Raw genomic sequence first — 13,370 nt, 5'->3', positions numbered from 1 at the left:
CCTGATCCTCAACTGGGCTAGGTTAGCATAGGTCTGTTAGGGTCTCTAACTACCAATTTACAGTTTGAAAACATTAGCGACCATATTACCTGTTTTTGTGTCTGCAAAGTAGATGGATCCAGGAGATTCCGTTCTCAGTGCTGCAACCTGGGAGAAGGGAGAGCTGTGTAGAATAGCTCTGTATTGCTAAACCAAGAAACCCTTTTTGTTCTTAATAGAAAGGGAGCTGTATTCCCTTCCATACCCCTTTTAGTTCACTGTACCTTACGCTCCCCAAGATTTTCCCATCCCCACTGATCACCGTCTGTGTGTCTAGACCGACCACATTTTTAAAAGTGGCCAGCTATCTGAGTGCTTCAATTTGTTGGGTGCCCAACGTGAGACAGACTGGCCACCTGCAGTTCTCATGTTGGACAGGTGTGGGACTTGTGAACGTAGCCATACTTTTTTTTTTTTTTTCAGAAGTTCTCCTCAGTTTTTCCATTTCTTAGCATTTGCAGAGAGGTTAAAATGAGAACGAAGGGATTTGTAGTTAAATGAAACCCAAAGATAATTCCAGTCAAATTCGTCCACTGCTTCGGTCTCTACAGTATTTAATATTTCCAAAAAATAAACCAATGCTGTTGCTGCACAGGTTTTATCCCATCAATCAACTATTTAAGATTCTCCTCAAGGGTTAGAAGTAATTCACTGTCTTGAGAGAACTGGCATCTTTCACATTCTAATTAACCCATAAGAAAGCACGCCAGGGTTGAGCCTGAAACCTCACAACTGTGCTCTCTGAATGTCCTCATTTTTTGTAATGGAAGATTTAGAGTAAAGATTGGTGGATACTGGAAGTATTTAGAGCGTATTTCAATTTACAAAGGATATAAAATGACTGTATCAAGGCTGCCCAGCAGAGGCAGCTCCAGCATTGAAAAAGAATTGTACATGCACTAGAGAAAGCAGCTGAGACACAGCCAGCAGTTGGGTTGGGTGAGAAAAGGGAAGCTTGTCTGGGAGACAGTCATGATATAAGGAGCTGCCACAGAATGAAAATGTCAAAGCAAATTGAAAGTTACATTTCTAAGGGCAGAAAGTAGTTCAGGAATAAAGTATTTCTTAAAACAAATACATTATTTCCATAAAAGGCACAGCTACTTGATCCTTGAGTTCTCAGATGATGGGTAGCCCTTCCGCAGGTGTAGAACGTACAAGCTGCATACTGCAGTGGTTAACTACACTTAGTCTCTTTGCTCTCATAAATGCAGTAACTGCAGCCTTTACATAATTTTAATTGATCTGTTAAGGACTTTGCCTGCACAGGGGAATCCTTTGGTGACCTAGGTCTGCCTTAACAGCTCATGCATAACCCCCAATCCTACACACTGTTGTACAGAGGTGACTGGAGCATCCACACACCTCAGCAATTCCTAGTTGCCACAATGATTCCTTGGGAATGTAGGCAGCAAGACAAAGAGCAGTCCTGAGGTTGCTCTACTTTACACTGGGGTCTGGCCCAGCAGCCAGAAAACTGTAAAACTAGGGTTGGGGAAGTGTGAAGGTGGCTTAATGCCACCTTTACACATATCCCCTTCCCCAGCTCCTGCCAGCTGTGTCAAGCATCTCAGAAGGGTGCAATGCAGGATCTGTACCTGTATTTGTATTGTTTGTGAAAGGTCTTCCCCCTTTTCTAAATAAAAAGTTATTTGCAGAAGTGAGAACTCTAGACCTTAACCACCAATCTTTAAACCGTCAATGGAAACAAATGACTATAGTCAGTATTGGGCTGTCTCTTTTAAAGAAAATAGTTACTTGATTAAAATGGTCATTTAAAAAAATTAAGCCATTTTTAAATGAACATTTGAAAATGTAATTTCTTTTTACTACATTTGTGTAATAAAATAATTGTATGGAGAATTATTTAGATAACTTAGGAATTTCAATACTCTTTAATTTTTCAACTATAGCATGCTGATCAGAAAATATTAAATTCTTGATTTTTGTGGATAGTCAACAAATATTTTTACAAGTCTGGAGGAAGAATTACATTATGTAGATTGTTGGCTGATTCAGAGGAAATAGGCTGCATGCCAAATGTTTCAAACTCATTCACAATTGTAACTATCATTAATATTTACAATTTTAAAAATACATTTATCTGTGCAACACTGGAATATTTATAAGAGCCAATTAGTGAGGGTTTGAGAGATGAGCCATCTGGTCTAATCTTAGCAGAAAGCCCATAAATGCACAACACAGCAATCATGCACATTTATCCGCTGTTCTACAAGTCTTTGGAAGGGTTCCTGGTGAAGTGTCTCTAAGGTGCACATGTGCTCTTACTACTTAGAGTTAACCTTTTAATTCTATTCAAGAAGCTGGACAAAATCATTAAAGGTGTCATGATTTTCTGGGGTTTATGTCTGTGGAATAAGTCCAGCTTGATGTTGATGTAAGCCCAGTTTGGGACCTTCAATTTTCTTGTAATTTGTTCAGTAAAAACTTTAAACTGAGGGGTAGATAAAGGGCTAGATCATCAGCTGGTAAGTTGGTGTAACTCCACTAAAGTCACTGGAGATATGCTGAGCTGTACCATCTGAGGATCTGGCCCAAGGACCAGATGCTCATCTCAGTTGAGATGTACTAACGTAAATGCAGAATATCTCCATTCATTTCAGTGAAGCTACTTCAGATTGGCACTAATTTAACTGAGATCAGAATCTAACCCATGGTCTTTGATACTGCAAAAACAGCATCCTCTAATGTAATAATTGGAAAATGTGGTACATATTTATTTTCGGTTACCTACATTTTTATTCTGGTTTCATATATTTTGTCTTTTGCCTTCCTGCTAGTTGTTGTTGTTTTGTTATAATCTATTATTCCTATTACTATAGGACTGAACCACCCTACGTATGGACCAGGACCTTGTTTTGCTAGGTGCTGTACGAACACAGAACAAAAAGATTGTCTATGCCTCATGGAGTTTACAATGTAAGCATAAAGAAACAACAGATTGATTCAGACAGATGGGGAGTACAAATGAACAATGAGACAATATTTGTCAGCATGATATACAGCCTACACATTATTCTATCCTCTCATGTATAGTACTTTACTTTTACATGTCCACTGAATGCCCAATCATTGCAAGTTACGCTACTTCACCATTATCTGGCCAACTTGAACCCTATGTCACATGTACCTTAAGGCAATAGATAGACTATGTCTCAGTTTGGCCCAGAGTCTTCCATGGGAGTTGCACTTGTTTACACCAGCTATGAGTTTAGCCTATTATATCATGCTGCAGTATTCATCTGTTGCAGTGAAAAGGATAGATTCATAGCAAAACATTATGCTACCTGTGAATGGATTGATTGGCTAATCATTCATACTGTTGAGCAGCTGTGATGTTAGTTATGGGAAGCAGTGTCATGCAGGGGTTAGCACAGAGGCCTGGCACACTTGGGTGCTTTGAATCTTTATGAATTAACATTTGTAAATCATTTGGAGAGCCTCACAGGGGCAAACTTGCTCCACCCACCGGAGTAGCTACAGGGAACTTCAGTTACCTGGCTGCAGGAGCTTTGTTTCTCTGGAGCAGTTTCTGCCTTTGGCCATTGGTATTGCTGTCCGTGATCATTCCCGAGCAGCTGTTCTACCTGCCCCCTTGCAGGTTTTAGTCTTAATCCATCATTGTCTGCCAAGTGTGCAAACTGGAGGTAGGGGAGGTCAGGCTTCTTTTTTGCAGGGTGGCTCCGTAAATGCTAAGACCTTCAACTTCAAAGTTGTGCTTGCACAGCCCAGGAGAATGTGTCTGGGGGGAGGGGGTAGCTGTTTTAAATTCAATCCCAGCTGCCTAAGACCTCGCATGTCTTTTACAACAGCTATGAATTGCGCCCATTGTCCACCGCCATGCCTCAGCAGCAGGGGACAGGAATGGTGGCATAGGAAATGGTAAGGCACATAATCCCATTCTATCCATTCTAGGAGAATCTTTAACATAGATCTAGTATCAGAGGGGTAGCCGTGTTAGTCTGGTTCTGTAGAAGCAGCAAAGAATCCTGTGGCACCTTATAGACTAACAGATGTTTTGCAGCATGAGCTTTCGTGGGTGAATACCCACTTCACTGCTTGCATCCGAAGAAGTGGGTATTCACCCACGAAAGCTCATGCTGCAAAACATCTGTTAGTCTATAAGGTGCCACAGGATTCTTTGCTGCTAACATAGATCTACTGGCTTTGCAGGTTGTCCCAGGAGGAAGAGGCCCTGAAAGAATGCCTCTGATCTTCAGAGGAAAGGTGGTCTGGGCCAGCCATTGTATGCACCATTTGTCAGTGTAGAAGTCAGCCCTATGTACATAGACTAAGAGAAAAGTAGGATTTGTTTTACATCCTTCTGTTAGCTACTTTTTCCTGCTAGCCCCCTTTCTGGGTAAATTGCACTTATTTCAGATCCCTACTGAATTATTATTTTATTTGTATTATCGTGGTGCCTAAAGGCACCAGTCATGAACCAGGACCCCATTGTGCCAGGTTGAAACACTCATTGATGAATTATACTGATTTACCCAACAACATCCATTTTGTAATCTACTTACTCACAACAAAATGTACTTCGCCAGGAGTCTTGCTGCTGAATTTTGCCTCAGGTTTTCTAAGGAGTCTGGTGAGCAGTAGCAGCTAGTGAATTGAGTAATGGAAGTAAGGCGGTAACAGAAGCAGGTGTAGTTGTAGACTATGGCATTAACGGAGCAACTGACTACTTGGTTTGGGTGCAATGGTGCATATATAAAATGAAATCTGAACCTAGGAAGGGTTGTTAATTATGTTTGTTATGCATCAAAGGATCAGAGAAAGCAAAGGGCAAGGAAAAAAATCAATACATTACAGGGGTTAATTGAGTGGAATAGGAAAATGTTGCTTGTATGTAATTAATCAAACTGAACTTTTACATGTGGGAAATCTGCTTCTAGAACCACTAACAGCGTTCCCAGCAGAACACATAGTGATCAGTTAATATAGTGGACAGCTCTTGCACATCTACCAGGCCAAATCAAAATGAAGCGAAATCAATTACTCATTTTGGCCTAGAAGGCTGCCATTCGGGTGATGTGCTGCTTGTTTTCCCATCTGAATTGTGTGCCCCTCTTTCTGTTCAGCGGTAAAGCATACAAGAATTTATCCATTGGTTTTATTGGGGCTTCATTGTCCAAGCTCTGCTCGGGTGCAGTGATGGGGGTGGGGGACGGGGGACTGTTAAGGAAACTTGTCACAGCTCCTTGATTCTCAGCCACACAGGACCAGTGTAAATTAAAACAGAGGGTTAGCTTCAGCTGATGCTATTGATGTGTCAGGGGAGAACTGGGCAGAGTGGAGCCTCCCTCAGCCATACTCCTTGCTCTCACTTCTCTGTCCCCTTTCCCCTCTCCAGATCCTTACTCCAAGGTCGAGGGATCCAGAGCAGAACTTTATGCTGGCAGAGACTTCCCCTAGGCAGGGGGAATTCTCCAAAGGCACAGCACAAAGTGCACTTGCCAAACTGGAGATTCCTGGCCTTTACAGTATCACAAAATGCAAATGAATTGGCCACTTAAAACAATCCACACTGAAACAACATTCCCCCCCCCCCAATAAATAAAGTAGCAAGAACCCCCCACCTAACCACCCACATCCTTCAAGCCCCCTTCTCTTACTGAAGACCTCGGGGAAAAGAAAGTAGTACTGGTGTGCCCTCAAGGATTAATAAATGTGGGGTCTGAGTGGCCAAGTGTTGAAGGACAGAATTCCAAAGCCAAAAGCCACCCCTATAAAGAATGCCCTGCCACCAATCCCTCACTTAAATAGGGCTGCCAACTTTCTAATCGCACAAAACTGAACACCTTTGTCCCACCCCTTCCCCTGCCCTTGTCCTGCCCCTTCTCTGAGGCCCTGCCACCCCACTCACTCCATCCCCACTCCCTCAGTTGCTCTCCCTGCCCCACCCTCCCTCACTCGCTCATTTTCACTGGGCTGGGGGGGGATGGAGTGTGGGAGGGGGTGTGGTCTCGGCATGGGGCCAGAAATGAAGGGTTCAGGGTGTGGGAAGGGGCTCTGGGTTGAGGTTTGTGTGTGGGGGGGGTGAGGGCTTTGGCTGGGGGTGTGGGGCCAGGGATGAGGGATTTGGGGTACAGGAGGGGGATGGGACAAGGGATTAGCATGTGGGAGGGGCTGGGGGGTGTGGGCTCTGGGAGGGAGTTTGGCAGGAGGCTCAGGGGGTTGGCATGCAGGAGGGGGTTAGGTGTGCAGGCTCCAGGCGGCGCTCACTTCAGGTGGCTTCCAGAAGTGGCCGGTATGTCCCTGCGGCCACTAGGCACAGGGGCAGCCAGGGGGCTCCGCACCTACAGCCGCTGCCCCCACAGCTCTCATTGACTACGGTTCCTGACCAATGGGAGCTGCGGGGGCAGCATGTGGAGCCTCCCTGCCTACCCCTGTGCCTAGGAGCTAGAGAAACATGCCGCTGCTTCTGGGAGCAGTGCGGAGCCAAGGCAGGCAGGGAGCTTGCCTTAGCCCTGCTGTGCAACCGACTGGACTTTTAAACCTACACTTAAACCAAGGGCCCAGTAGCTCTAGTGCCTTAGAAGATTGTATGGGCCCACACAAAGGCAGTTGCCAGGCAACTAGGGTTCAAACTACTGGTCATGGGGATTCAACTGCCTCTTCCCTAGGTTTTTTAGACCCAAAGAAATTCACATGCTTTTACTCATGGGGAAGCTACTTTTATGTCTCTGGGTGATATACTTAAATGGCTCATCTCCTCCCTTTTTCTAAATGTCCATCTCACAACCACCTGCTGTTTTCGCTTTCCGTTCCCTGGGCAGACATACCCTGATAAGTCTGGTTGTGCATAGTACTTTAGACTACATCTACACCTAGAACTCAGGGGTTTTTGTGTGTGTGTGTGTGAGAGATTCCCAGCTCATGCAGACATGCTGTCACTAGTTCTTGTTTAGCTAGTACACTAAAAAGAGTAGTGTAGCTGCAGTGGCGAGGCAGTGATGAGTAGTGGCATAGAGCATACTCAGGACGGAAACTGGGCTGCTGCTGCTTGTGCAACTGTGGCTGCGCTGTTATTTGTAGCGTGCTGCCTTGGATGAGAGCTAGTGTGATTATGTTTATGCAAGCTGGGAATCACACCCCAATTCCAAGTTCAGACATCGTTAGATTCACAAGATGTTTTGCCTAAGGTACATATAGAGGTGTGGAAATAATCATACGTTGCACTTTAACAAGTTTCATCTGAGGCTTTGTACAAAGTATCAGAGCAGTAGCCGTGTTAGTCTGGATCTGTAAAAAGCGACAGAGTCCTGTGGCACCTTTTAGACTAATAGAAGTATTGGAGCATAAACTTTCGTGGGTGAATACCCACTTCGTCAGCCACATGTGACATGATGAAGTGGGTATTCACCCATGAAAGCTTATGCTACAATACTTCTGTTAGTCTATAAGGTGCCACAGGACTCTTTGTCGCCTTATATAAAGTAGCTAAGTGAGCCTCAAAATATCAAGCTAGCCAGTCTACGCACATTTGTTTTTGACTGAATTTCAACTGAAATTTTCAGATTTATGTGCAAATGTAGGTTTTAGCATTTTAAGATACATAAGTAGGTGAGTGTTTTCCATTAAGGCCAAATATTGCACCTATCATTCAGTTGTTACTCTGAATTCAATGTGTGGTTTTTAAAAATAATTTCCATTCTTCTTCCTTAACTGAGAGAAACACTGAATTAAGCAATTTTGTTATCCCTGTAACTAGTAAAGGGTGTATTGCAGCTTGCACAGCAGAAGGTGTTCTTTCAGCTACATGTATTGTTATTGACAGTGCACTTTTAGTTACTTTTATTTTTATGGGTTTTCTTTGGTTTCATTCTTCACTTTCTTTCAGGCAGTCCCCAGGTAAAGGGAGCTGGAGACTGGCTTGTTTGCTTGCATAAGGATTGCAGCATCAGGCCAAGAATTTCTGTGGGGACAAACTACAGCTGCTAAATGATAGTAAGTAGAACAGTAGGACATGTTTGTAAATCAGTACCAAACTGTGCAAACCTGACTGGTTTCTAGGATCTGTCACACAATCAAAATTCAGCCACTGTTGGTTCAATATAAACAGCCCAGGTCTGAACTTTGAGTAAATTTGGGCTGACGTGGATTTGAAATGAGACCATGTAGGTTTTGCAGCATTTAAAAGAGAACTCATAGTTTGATGGAATTTTTGCTTGTATTTGTTGTGTTTGAACCCAGAACACGAGGAAGACTCTGGCTGTGAACCTTGTGCATGGATTCTAGAGAAAATGTTCACATGATTTCCTCTCTCCCCCCAGCTGAACTTTCACACATCTCTAAGTGTATGTCTATGCTGCAAGTATTCAACCATGCAGGGCTGCCCAGGGGAGGGGGGAAGGGCAAGTGGGGCAATTGGCCCTGGGCCCCACCGGGGCCCCACGAGCCCTGGCCGAGAATCCTTTCCCTGGCTAGATGCGCCTTTTTAATTTTTATTCATCCGGCGGCAGTCCGGGTCTTCGGTGGCGGGCCCTTCACTCGCTCTGGGTCTTTCGGGGGCACTTTGGCAGCAGGTCCTTCAGTGCTGCCGAAGACACGGAGCAAGCGAAGGACCCGCTGCCGCCGAAGACTCGGAGCGCCACCTGGTGAGTGAGGGTGGTGACTTTTTTTGTCTGTTCCCCCACTTTGCCCCAGGGTCCTAGATCCTGGGCTCCAGCCCAAGCCCTAATGTCTATACCACAGTAAACAGCCCATGAGCCTGAGCCCCGTGAGTCAGCAGGCACAGTCCAGCTGCAGGTTTTTAATTGCAGTGGAGACATATCTTAAGAGGATCAACCAATTATTTCAGAAGTTTTGGAAACTGCCCCGATGAGGATGGTGATGGTTGTCTCTAAGTTTAATATGAGGAAAAAAGGAGAATAAAATTTTATGCCCTTTGGGTGCATTATAACTGAAAGGCAAGACTCGAGTCAGTCATCTAAGGGGGTCTATTGGCCTTTCCAGGCTCATTTGGGGAACAGTCTTAGGCCAAAAGCACTTTATCTTGATTTCTGGAGAGAAATCTCATCAGCCCATTAAACAGTGCAGAGATGTGTCTACACCACCAGCAATGAAGCCAAGTACTGCCCCCATGGGATCTATATAGACTGGTGTGGCCATTTTAATCTGATCCCTAGCCAGTCCTATGGGCTTATGGGAGAACTATCACCTCTTCCCCCACCCCACCTCCAGAACCGTGCTGGACTGAGGGAAAACTGCTGTGTTTCTGACTGACTTTGTTGTCTCGGTAACCTATTTGGGAATATAAGCAGCTGGTTGGCTGGTCTTCTGTCAGGGTATGTTTTCTCTGCAGAGTTTACTCAGGTGATTGGGGCCTGGGTCTGAGCAGCTATCCTGTAAAGCCATACCCACGTTACTGTGTCCTTACTGGTGCTGCACTCATCTGTGTGTCACTAAGACTCCCAGGGGCACATCCATGGTACTTTGTGCCGCAAGAAGCGGAGGTGCTCTGATCCTTTCCCACTGATTTGTGGGAGAACTTGTCTGTCCTGGGCATGTGGGCATTGTGGCTGGGAGCCTCCCAGCATTTGAATGATTTAACCTGAATCCTCACCGCAAAGCATGGGTGAAAGCAGAATGAGGGCTCTAACGCCCCTTCCCCCCTCTTCCCCAGGTTGGGTCAGCTAACCTGAGTTCAAAGCACCACTGTATTTGAGAGGATTTTGTGTATGGATGTAGGGGAGAGTTACAGCAACACCTGACTAAGAGTCTGGGTTAACTCTGCAGTGGGTTAACTCTTCAGAAAGACAGGAGAGCAGAGGACCTTGGGCCAGGCTCCTGAAGAATAGCCTGCTCAGGGAGAAGCTGAGAATACAGCTAGGTTAGCATCTTTGTTTTGCTTGTGTTCAGTAATTGCAAGTGGGGTGAGGACTGTGTCTAACATATTTGGTGATAGTGTGTCACTTTATTTGCTAATGCAAATAATGTATAATTTCTATATAAGGATAAATATGGCTTTCGTGATGCTGGAAAATATTTTATTCCGAATCACTAGAGAATCCTATGAACAGCAGCTCTGAAGAATCACCATGAATCTCCCTACTTTGGGTAGAAATACCAAACCATTTCTGTCTTCAACTCAGCCTTCCCACAACAAAAAATAGAAAAACAAAAAATGTGTTTCTTTGGGTAGGGTAGAGAGGGAATGAGGAATTGCTTGTGTTTGCTTTTAGAATTTGTCAGGTACTCAAGATATCATGAGGATGAGCATGGTATAATATTCCTAGCTATAGATGGGTAGAAGAGGGTTGCTAGTATGTTTCCCAGTATGAACTTGCTATCTTCAGAGAAGGATAGGGGTCAGCAACAGCTACTTCTCCTATGCAGACCTGCTAGCTCTAGAATAGGGTGTGGACTATGATTTGGGAAAAGGCAACCAAATGCCTCCTGCAGGAGATCTCTGCTCTATAGCTGAGCCTGGTGGCATGTGCCACCTTATGTGCATCTATTACAGGAATACTATATCTGTTTGCAGACTAGTTTGGGCTACGTGCTGTCTTGATCTAATTTTAAACAAGGGTAGTGAAAGGAAATGATAATTAGGTCAAAAGAAAATTTTACCTAAAGTAGTTCATTGTGAACAGTCACAAATAGTGACTTATGGACTGTTAAGCCCGTGTACTAAAGGGGTGAGGTGGTAGGAAAAACCTGATAAAGTTTTCTAAGTAAATCTTCTTGCTGAAAGATTGTGTGGGTGGGTGTGTTTCTTCATCTGTTCATCTTACCCACCAACCCTGGCAAAATGTGCTGTTGCTTTATCCAGGGCACTTAGTATTAGGCAGAGAAACTCTGGATTTGCAAAACACCTTTGTAGGTGGAATTTGAGGTTAGCACCTCTTCTTGTATGTCTTTTTGGCCTTAAGGTGAATCTTCAAGATTAAACACATGGACGGAAATAGCTTCTTTGACTCACCATGCACACACTCAGGAAGTGAAGAAGGCAGCAGGATGACAGTTCTTTTGGCTGACGCAGTGCATGTGGTGGGCTAGCCACCAGAGCTGTAATGAGGACATGTATCTATTGCTATCACACCTTCTTCTTTCCCAGTGTCCCATATTACAAGAGCTATGTAGGGTGAGACATGAGTAGTATTTTACCATACTAAATTCCTCTTCAGATTGGCTGGGATGTTTGTTTAAAAGTCAGTGTGTGCCCCTCAAGACACTCTCAGTTCTTCTGGTGCTAATATTATTTGGCTATGTGGAAGGATCTGATTTAATATGCCCTTCACTACCAGGGCCTCGACACCAGACCCCAAAGCAGTACCACTTTCAAACAGATAACACTGTGTGAAGTCCTTTTGTGGATGATGGGATTTTCCCAAATGCTCAAGAAAAATTCTTTGGAATGCCTCCATCGTCCCTCAAATATCCCTTCATTCATGCTTCAAATTATACAGTGTGGTACCCCAGAGCAGTGGTTGTCAACCAGTGGTACATGTACACCTGGAGGTCCGCAGAGGTGTTCCGGGGATACATCAACTCATCTAGATATTTGCCTAGTTTTACAACAGGCTATATAAAAAGCTCTAGCAAAGTCAGTACAAACTAAAATTTCATAAAGACAATGACTTGTTTATACTACTCTATATACTATACACTGAAATGTAAGTCTGATATCTATATTCCAATTGATTTATTTTATAATTATATGGTAACAATGAAAAAATAAGCAAATTTTCAGTAATAGTGTGCTGTGCCTCTTTTTTATTTCTATGTCTGATTTTGTAAGCAAGGAACTTTTAAGGGAGGTGAAACTTGGGGGTACACAAGACAAATCAGATTCTTGAAAGGCGTACAGTTGTTTGAAAAGGTGGAGAGCCACTGCCCCAGAGTTTTAAATAAGAATATCTGAGGTTAATCTCCTTCTGAAATCTCAGAAGAAATCATCTCAGGTGGTTTGTTTGAAGAATTGCAGTTCAATGTTCTTGTATCACAGAAAGCAGCCCCGATCATAAGCCACACTTAACTATTGGAAAACCACACTGACCACTTGTTACAATGACCACTTCTTGTCATTACAGGACAGCAGTCGGTCTCTTGGGTGGACCTGGCTATTGGATTTGGCACCCGTGGCGTTCTTGCTCCTTTTCGACAATCTTCCTGGCTAAATTCCATTAAATACCACTGGTGAGTGAGGAAAAAGATTCTTAATTTCTCCTAACTGAAGGCTTCAACCTCAAAATGATTGGTTTCAGAATAGTAGCCGTGTTAGTCTGTATCTGCAAAAAGAACAGGAGTACTTGTGGCACCTTAGAGACTAACAAATTTATTTCAGCATAAGCTTTCGTGGGCTACAGCCCACTTCTTCAGATGCATAGAATGGAACACACAGACAGGAGATATTTATACATACAGAGAACATGAAAAGGTGAAAGTATGCATACCAACAGAGTCCAATCAATTGAGATGAGCTATCGTCAGCAGGAGAAAAAAACCTTTGAAGTGATCATTGAGATGACCCATAGAAGGTGTGAGGCAAACTTAACATAGGGAAATAGAATCAATTAGTGTAATGACCCAACCATTCCCAGTCTCTGTTTAAACCTAAGTTAATTGTATCTAATTTGCATATTAATTCGAGTTCGGCAGTCTCTCTTTGGAGTCTGTTTTTGAAGTTTTTTTGTTGTAAAATTGCCACCTTCAAGTCTGTCACTGAGTGGTTAGAGAGGCTGAAGTATTCTCCCACTGGTTTTTGGATGTTATGATTCCTGATGTCAGATTTGTGTCCATTTATTCTTTTGCGTAGAGACTGTCTGGTTTGGCCAATGTACATGGCAGAGGGGCATTGCTGGCACATGATGGCATATATCACGTTGATAGATGTGCAGGTGAATGAGCCCCTGATGGCATGGCTGATGTGGTTAGGTCCTATGATGGTGTCACTTGAATAGATATGTGGACAGAGCTGGCATCGGGCTTTGTTGCAAGGATAGATTCCTGGGTTAGTGTTTATGTTGTATGGTTTGCGATTGCTGGTGAGTATTTGCTTCAGGTTGGGAGGCTGTCTGTAATCGAGGACTGGCCTGTCTCCCAAGATCTGTGAGAGTGAGTGGTCATCTTTCAGGATAGGTTGTAGATCTTTGATGATGCACTGGAGAGGTTTTAGTTGGGGGCTGTAGGTGATGGCCAGTGGCGTTCTGTTATTTTCTTTGTTGGGCCTGTCCTGTAGTAGGTGGCTTCTGGGAACTCTTCTGGCTCTGTCAATCTGTTTGTTTTTTCACTTCAGCAGGTGGGTATTGTAGTTTTAAGAATGCTTGATAGAGATCTTGTAGGTGTTTATCTCTGTC

The sequence above is a fragment of the Mauremys reevesii genome, linkage group 9 (assembly GCF_016161935.1).
Source record: "Mauremys reevesii isolate NIE-2019 linkage group 9, ASM1616193v1, whole genome shotgun sequence".
NCBI classification, from domain to species: Eukaryota; Metazoa; Chordata; order Testudines; family Geoemydidae; genus Mauremys; species Mauremys reevesii.
This window is presented reverse-complemented; position numbering follows the sequence as displayed.